The following is an 8499-nucleotide window of genomic DNA, read 5'->3' as shown; positions in this document are numbered from 1 at the left end:
GAATCTGCAGTTTTAGTTTCTCTCTTACCCTTACCCTTGTTTCTTAGCAACTAACTTACGTCAAGTTGCCCGTTTTCTGCCTTTAAAAGATGTGTGTGTTCTCTCAATAAACGGACTTGATCAGCAACTGCAGACTTGTCCCCTTGTCTCTCCTTGTTCCACTCACCCCTCCCCCACAGGAACCGTTCGTTGTGGGTCGGGGGCCGACTCAAACGGATGGTGCTATTGATGAGGTACCTGATATTTGCCATCTTGTGCAGTTTGATCATACTGGATTTATTAGTAATCTTTTGTTTTCACTTGATTCGTTTTCTGCCACAATTGGATATTTTCTCCTAAGCCTTCAAAATAACGGTGAAACTCCTGAGTACTTTTTTCCAAGTGGCGAAGGCATCAGTTATTATTTTCCCCTGGAGACCTTTCTCTTGGCCTTCTCTGCCTCGCTGATCTGCTTGGATTGGCTGCTGCCAGGGTCAGCGGTTTGCCTTGGCTGCCTCGTTTTGCAGCATGTTTTTGGGATAATCAATTAATTCATTATTTTTATTGAGTGATTGATTTTACTGATTTGCTTGGGTGGTTTATGATAAGCATGTGAGGTAAAGTTTTTGAGACCTTTTCTGTCTTTAAAATACCTATTTTACTTCCTAGTGGATTAATCATGTGAGTATAGAAACTTAAGTTAACACGTGTCCCATTAGGGTTTTGAAGGCATTACTCTACTATGTCATCTTCAAGTACTATTCTTGATTGTTCCCAGGCTAATTTACTTTTTTGTCCTTTATATTTGACTTACTTTTTCCTGCCTGAAAACTCTGGTAAGCTTTCTTTTATCCACAGTACTTTGTGATTTCTCACTGATGTGTTTGGTGTAGATGTGTTGCCGCTCACTGAACTGTGTGCTAGGCAGGGCTTTCTCTCTAGGAACTAATTTTCATACGTGATTATTTTGATAATTTCCTGTCTGTTTTTATCATTTTGTTCTTTTGGAACTTCTACTAATTGGGATCCATGGACTGTTTCTCTAGATTTTTTTTTTTGCTTTCCTTTTATTATATTTTATGCATTAGAAAAGATATCCGAGTATAAAAATTTTGAAGCACAGTATTAAAACGAGCACTTGTCACTCCAAGTCTAGAATCGTACCCATCCAACACAGTACACGCTGGTCCCTGTGGGCACGGAGCACTTCGAACGTGGCTGCTGTGACCGAGGAACTGAATTTTTAATTCTATTTAAAACTTAAATGTAAAAGAGAATTCTGCATTCTGTTATTGGAAAACTTTAAAAAAAAATTTTTTTTAATGTTTCATTTATTTTTGATACAGAGAGAGACAGAGCATGAGAGGGGGAGGGACAGAGAGAGAAGGAGACACGGAACCGGAAGCATGCTCCAGGCTCTGAGCTAGCTGTCAGCACAGAGCCTGACGCGGGGCTCGAACCCACGAACGTGAGATCTGACCTGAGCCGAAGTGGGAGGCTCAACTGACTGAGCCACCCAGGCGCCCCTATTGGAAAACTTTTAAGTATGTTTGGGACAACTTGGCTTTGTGAATTCATTCTTCCACTGTAAGTCTTATGGACTGTGAGCACGGACCTGGCATGGTGCCTCTGTCGGGCAGGCCCCGGCTAGAATGTTACTAAGACATTTGCCCCAACTCTGTGCCTCTCTCCTACCCCATCACTGACTCCTTTTCAGAGGTAACCACTAGGCTGTACTCCGCATTTGTCATTCCTTTACTTAAATAAATAATCTACACTTATGAATAGATCACTAATCAATGTATTATTTTGTCTTCTGTGTTTTTGAACCTTGTAAAAATGGTACCAAACTGCACGTTGTCTTTTGGGACTTGCCTTTCCCATTCATCAAGAGCATCCACTCTCTACCCATGTTCCTGGGCATGTTCACTTCTGTGAAATAGTCATTATTGAAATCTGGCAACATTTGTTTTTCTCCTTGCTGTCAGAGGCTGTTCCTGGGCTCTCGCTACTACGAGCAGATGTGCTGTGAAAATCCTTGCAGGTGGCTCCCAGGGCTTCCGCAGGACCTCTTCAGGGCGCCTTCCTGGCGACGGCACGCGGGGGCGTGGGGACAGTCTCCGTTCTCCAGGGCGGCAGCACCGCGGTGAAGACGCAGCTCCGCGGACGTGCCAAAGCTTGGTCAGGCCCGGTTTCTCTTTCTCGGTGGAACGGACTCACACCTGTCACTGTGCTCAGAGTCCGAAGGCCGCACACCCTTTGTATGTGGTCATCACGTCCTGTTTCCTATGAAATACTTCTGCCTGTTTGAGATTGTCCTTTGCTAATTGACTTTTTTTTTTAATTTTTAAAAATGTCTTATTTATTTTTGAGACAGCATGAGAGGGGGACCGGCAGAGAGACAGGGAGGCACAGAATCTGAAGCAGGCTCCAGGCTCCCAGCACAGAGCCCAACACCGGGCTCGAACCCACTAACAGTGAGCTCATGACCTGAGCCAAAGTCAGAGGCTCAACCGACTGAGCCACCCAGGCACCCCTTTTGCTTACTGACTTAAAGGAGTTTTTATATAAGGCCAAACCATATTAAACTGCCACTATTCAACCTCTAAATATGGCAGTTCATGTGATTCAACCTAAAATATTTTGGATGGCAATTATTTGCAGTATATGAGTTCAAAATACCTTTTTTCAATTCATGAGGAAATTGTACTTTCCTTTATGGTAAATTTAATGAAAGAAATTTATTTTAGTCTAGTTAAATTTATCAGAAAATTTTCTGCCCGGCTCCGGCAGGGCCCGGGGTCCCTGAAGGGCGGACGGTGGCGGCCAGAGGGCGGGAGAGCCTCGGCTTCTTCCTGACCACCAGGCGGGCATCTCCCTCTGTCGGGTTTTGTGTCTTTATTTATAGATCAAGTGTTAACATGACATCAGAAAGTGGAATTTTTACTACGAATAAATCTCAGTGATAGAAAGTATACAGAAACAGGTTTTACAGAGGCATTTTTGCAGAACTACTCTAATTACAGTGAGGTAGTTAATTTTTACCCATAATAGGATGACAGGATATTCTCAGTGAAAAGCAGGTAACATACACATTTGTTTAAACTGGTAGTGAATCTTCCAACTAAGAAGATGGCGGGGTGTTCTCAGTGAGAAGCAGAGAGCAAACACATTTGTTTATATCAATAAGGCTAAGATTCAGGCATGGGCTAGGCCAGGAGTCACTCGGTCTGGCTCACAAGAGGAAGAAGGTATTCGCGCTGGTTAGTAAGTAAACCTTGTTCTTTGGTGTGGAAGGTGTAAGCGCCTTAGGGGCCCTCGACGTGCCGGCCTTTGTGTGTGAGTTTAAGTGGTAACCACTCTCACCCGTCCTCATAACGGGAATCAGTGTGAGGGAAGGCATTTGTGGCACCAGTGAGCACAGGCACGTGCAGGGACTGATGTCCGGCTCTTGTCTGTTTCTTATCTCTAAGTTAGGCTCTTTTCCTCCGGGCCAGAGTTAACAGTAACCCCCTCTGTTATCTATGTCTTGGGTCTGTAAGGCTCATTAGAAGAGCCTCAGCAAACACCTGCAGTGCTTTGTCTAGATTCTCTGCAGAGGTGGGAGTTCGCTTCTCCCCATGAGGCGTCTGTGTGGGGGTATCGGTCTGATGTGGAACATCGTGAGGCCTAATCAATACCCGCAGTCCCGTGCCCAGTACAAGCCAACAGTAGAAGGGGACACCAGTTTTGCTTCATGGCAGGAGCTGTGCAGACGTCTGTCATTTCCTCACCGTGATTGTGTCATACAGCAAGCCAATGTGGCTCCCAGCATTTTTCTTTAAAATTAACCTTTTTGGTGTCTTGTTTGAGAAATCTTTTCTTGACCTGAGGGTATACAAATATTATCCAAAATTTACTTGTAAAAGGACAAAAATTTGCCTTTCATAAGGCAAATTCTTGGCTAAGAATTATACTGTAATATAAATTTTAGAATCAGTTTGCCATTTTCCACAAAAATGCATTCTTGGGATTTTTATTTGGGTTGCAATGAACATATCAATCAATTTTGGGAAGAACTGACATCTTAATAATACTGAGTCTTCCAGTGCACGAACAAGTATAGTCTTGGCCACGAACAGGCAAATCAGTCTTGAAGAAAAAGAAATAAGACTTCCTCTACTGGATGAAAAGATATTATAAAGCTGTGATAAGTAGCTAGTCTGGCACTGGTGTAAGGAGAGGCAGTTGGTCAATGGAACAGAAGGGGAGGCTAAGACCCCACCCTCCCAAACCCCTCTTCAGTGTGACTGTCTTCCTAGAATTCTGCTAGGGCCCTTACTCCTGCTGGAAAGGCCCCCAGCCCAGCTGACTCCGAGTCCTGCAGTGAGGAACCCCGATTATTGGCTTCAACTCCAGGAATCTTCTGAGTTTTCTTGAACATTTATTTATTTTTTTTCCGTAATATTTTATTGTCAAATTGTTTTCCATACAACACCCAGTGCTCTTCCCCTTAAGTGCCCTCCACCATCACCACCACCTCCCTTCCCCCCTCCCCCTTCCCATTCAGCCCTCAGTTTTTCTTGAACATTTAAAAATAGACTTTGTGAGAAAGCACTAAAGAAATTTCAGGTATTTTGCCTGGTGCAAAAAGAAGTGTTTGATTTGTCTTGAAAAATTTGGAAGACTATCTTGTGAGCAGTGGATTAATCTCACTCTGTAATGCTCCCAGGGCATCGAACTGCACCCACACGTAAAAGCTACAGAAAGAGGGGTGCCTAGGGCGGCTCAGTTGATTGAGTATCTGACCCTTGATTTTGGCCCAGGTCATGATCCCAGGGTTGTGGAATTGAGCCCCGCTTCAATGTGGAGCCTGCTGAAGATGGTCTCTCTCCCCTGCTTGCATTCACTCTGTCTTAAAGAAAAAAAAAAAAAAAAGAAAAAAGAAAACAAAGCTAAAGAAAGACATTTCTGTACATGGGTGGTTCTAAGTCTGAAATCTGTATCTTATTCTTTTGAAAAATGAGTCAAGTGGTCATTCTCTACTTTCTTTTTGAAGGTCAAGTGAAAACAATCTCATTGTATCAACACTCAGGGTGAATTTTTTCTCAGATTTTGCATGTAGAATGTAATTAGGTTAAAAAACTATATTACCTGGTGAATTTCTAAGTAAATTATAACTACATTAAAAGGTCTATTTTTGGTAACTCTTCAGAATTAGTTATAAGAATCTTAGGGTTTTAATACTAACATGTTATGTTATTCAACTATGCAGCTCATCTTTGAATTCCTACCACATTATTTCGGCCCAAACTACTACCTCATGGCAAACTTATTTAAAAATTTTTTTTTTAAATGTTTGAGTTATTTTTGAGAGAGAGAGAGAGAGAGAGAGAGAGAGAGAGAGAGAGAGAGAGAGACAGTGTGAGCAGGGGAGGGTCAGAGAGAGAGGGAGACACAGAATCGGAAGGCAGGCTCCAGGCTCTGAGCTGTCAGCACAGAGCCTGACGCAGGGCTCAAACCCATGAATCGTGCGATCATGACCTGAGCCAAAGTCAGACACTTAACTGACTGAGCCACCCAGGTGCTTCTGGCAGACCTCTTTTAAATGTACAGACTTTTCCCACAGGTAAAATATCTGAACTTCTTCAATGCTTCTTTGCAATATTCATTTTAGATGTCCAGGAGACACCAGAAGATTCCTGGAAAGTAATCGGGGTTGCTCACTGCAGGACTGAGAGTCAGCCGGGAGCCTTTCCAGCAGGTCTCAGGATCCTAGCAGAAATCTAGGAGGACACGGCCATGTTGCAGACGGATGGGTGTGGAGGAGTCTAGAAGGCTTCTATTTGGGCTCAATAGCGAGGCCTCTGAATTGTCACAAGATATGGTCAGGCCTGCCACGCCCTGCGGGTAACTGGCGTCGGAAGCGCAGCTCTCTAGTCAACAACACAAAACATCCACGCCCAAGGACGGTCCGGAATTTAAACTGGACTCGCCCGGTGCCAGATTCTGGTAAAGCTCACTGGAGAAGTGGGATAAAGGGCTGTTCCGTCAGGTTCTCACGCCGGGCTGAGGACTTGGAGCCCCAGATCCCAATGGGGGTGCAGAAATAAATGTCCTGAACACGTGTATGCATTTCCCAAGAGCATGTGCCTGTGGTGAAAAACAGAACCTCGGATTTTCCAGGAGAGCGTGGTATTTTGTCCTGGAGCATTAGAGTCCAACTCCGGCCACGTGTGCACGCTGGGGACAGGGGGCTCCTGGGATTGTTGACCAGCAAACAAACAGACCTCGACTCAAAAATCATTGGAAAGCCACCGCCAGTTCTCCAGACGTATCCTGAATTCTGTCCTTAGGTCGTATTATCTCACCAGGAAGCCGCATATCCAGAATGTTCTTCTCCACAGAGACAATGACACTGAGTTATGTATTTAATGTTTTCATCTTGGCTTTCACTAATAAATATGTAAGAAATGGCCACATAAATAAAAGGAAATTTCCTGTAGAAACTGAGCCTAAGGAACAATGTTTCAATCAATCCTTCTTTTTAAAAAATAAACTATAAAAAATAAAAATAAACTATATTGTTACTAGAAAATTGCATGTCTTGGACACTTTGTCCTGCAGTCTTAATAACCTGTAGCCACTTCCCAAAATGTTTTCTGTGAAACAGGAGCCCACGAAGATGCTTCAAACAGGACTCCGTGGTCAGTTAGTTTTGTAAAGTAATCGTTTTATTGTTAAGATTTAGAAAATATATTAGCATATTATTAAACACTGAGAAGTGTTTAATTAAGAAAACACACCTAGACAGCCTTTCCTAAAGTCATTATTTTAAAAACTTTAACTTGGGGGCACCTGGGTGGCTCAGTCAGTTAGGTGTCTGACTCTTGGTTTCAGCTCAGCTCATGATCTCATGGTTTCTGGGTTCAAGCCCCACATTGGGCTCTGTGCTTGGGGCAGAGCCTGCCTGGGATTCTTTCTCTCCCAGCCCCTCCCCTACTCCCGCTGTCTCTGTCTCAAAAACAAACTTTTATTTTTTTTAAATTTTTTAATAATAGTTTATTGTCAAATTAGTTTCCATATAACACCCAGTGCTAAAAATAAACTTTTAAAATAAAAACTTATAGGGGCACCTGGGCGGCTTAGTCAGTTATGTCTCCGATTTCGGCTCAGGTCACCATCTCATGTTCATGGGTTCCAGCCCCGCATCAGGCTCTGTGCTGCCAGGTAGCTCAGAGCCTGGAGCCTGCTTCTGATGCTGTGTCTCCTTCTCTCTGCTCCTCTCCCCTCTCATGCTCTGTGTCTCTGTCTCACAAATAAATAAAAAAGTTAAAACTTGTAAAATACCTTTGAGAAATGTTTAAAACCCATTGCGCCTCTTCCATCCACCCCCCCCCCCCCGTGGAGGAATTTATAACTACATTTAATTCTCAATGGAGGTCATTATTTTAATTACCTTGACCCTGGTGCATATTTTAGGATTTTCAGTCTCTGATAGTCTTATTGACAGTGGGTCTTTATTTGAATTGTTTGTAGAAAGTAGTTGTGACATTTGAAGAGTAAAATGTATAGAGATCTTGAAAGATGTGAAAAAATAGACAAATTTTTAAGACACTTAAAAGAGCATTTCATCCATCACACAAATATAGCAAATCTTTAGAAAATGAACACCTTGAAATTGTGATGTATTTATAAGAAAGTCAAACGGGCTCTGCTCTTTCCGTCTGTAAACTGTCCCTGAGCAGCGCTCAGCGGCGCCCTCACCTCTAATACCTACATCGGCCTCGCTCATCCTGATCCCACGTGGGAAAGTACCACTCAGTCCCGGAGTTAGGACGAAGCAGAATAACCTTGCTAAAAATGGTCAGTACTCTTTCAAGAACACGGTTGGTGCTGAGCGGGGTCGCGGCTCGCGTTTCGGAGACACGGTGCGGGCGAGTCTGCCCGTCTGGGGGGCGCTGGTGCAGGACCGACCGGGGACGTGACCTCAGCCTCTTCCGTGCTTCCCCTCCTCGCTCCCCAGGGCAGTTTTGTGGTTGAACGAGTGAACACTGGACTAGTGGCCGCACGCGGTGACTTCTGCGGGCCAAGCCCTGGAAGCGACTCGCTGAGCAGCCGGGGCGGCCAGGCTCCGAGGACCCCCCCGCCAGGGCCAGGGACCCAGGAAGCACCAGTCTGCGGCACCCCAGGCGCCGGCGGTCAGTCCCCGACGGCCGGGAGGCTCTGCGAGGCCGGTCCCGGAGCGGGGGCTCTCCCCAAAGCGTCCAGTTCGTGGGTTCCGCGCGCGGGGTGGACTCTCTTCTTATGTCCCGACAGGTTGGCGCTCACCCGGAACGCCTTCCCGCACTGCTCACACTCGTAGGGCCTCTCGCCGGTGTGGACGCGCTGGTGGCCGAGCAGGGCGGCGCGCTGGCGGAAAGCCAGGCCGCACTGGCCGCAGGGGTAGGGCCTCTCGCCCGTGTGGATCCGCCGGTGCTGGGTCAGCACGGAGCTCTGGGGGAAGGCCTTCCCGCACACGTCGCAGGCGAACGGCTTCTC

The 8499-nt window shown here is 45.4% G+C and overlaps 1 long non-coding RNA gene across 1 annotated transcript in view; it reads left to right on the top strand.

Annotated features, from left to right (window-relative positions):
• Positions 1 to 6792, top strand: part of LOC115296802 — a 10467-nt gene extending 3675 nt beyond the window's left edge. Inside the window, exon 4 of the long non-coding RNA XR_003911061.1 lies at positions 5636 to 6792. This is a non-coding gene — a long non-coding RNA (uncharacterized LOC115296802). The remainder of the gene's footprint in view (positions 1 to 5635) is intronic.
• The last annotated feature ends 1707 nt before the right edge of the window (positions 6793 to 8499 follow it).

This window comes from Suricata suricatta, chromosome 7 (genome assembly GCF_006229205.1).
Source record: "Suricata suricatta isolate VVHF042 chromosome 7, meerkat_22Aug2017_6uvM2_HiC, whole genome shotgun sequence".
In the NCBI taxonomy this organism is placed as follows: Eukaryota; Metazoa; Chordata; class Mammalia; order Carnivora; family Herpestidae; genus Suricata; species Suricata suricatta.
Note: the sequence above shows the minus strand (reverse complement) of the source record. Positions and strands in the feature narration are given on the sequence as shown.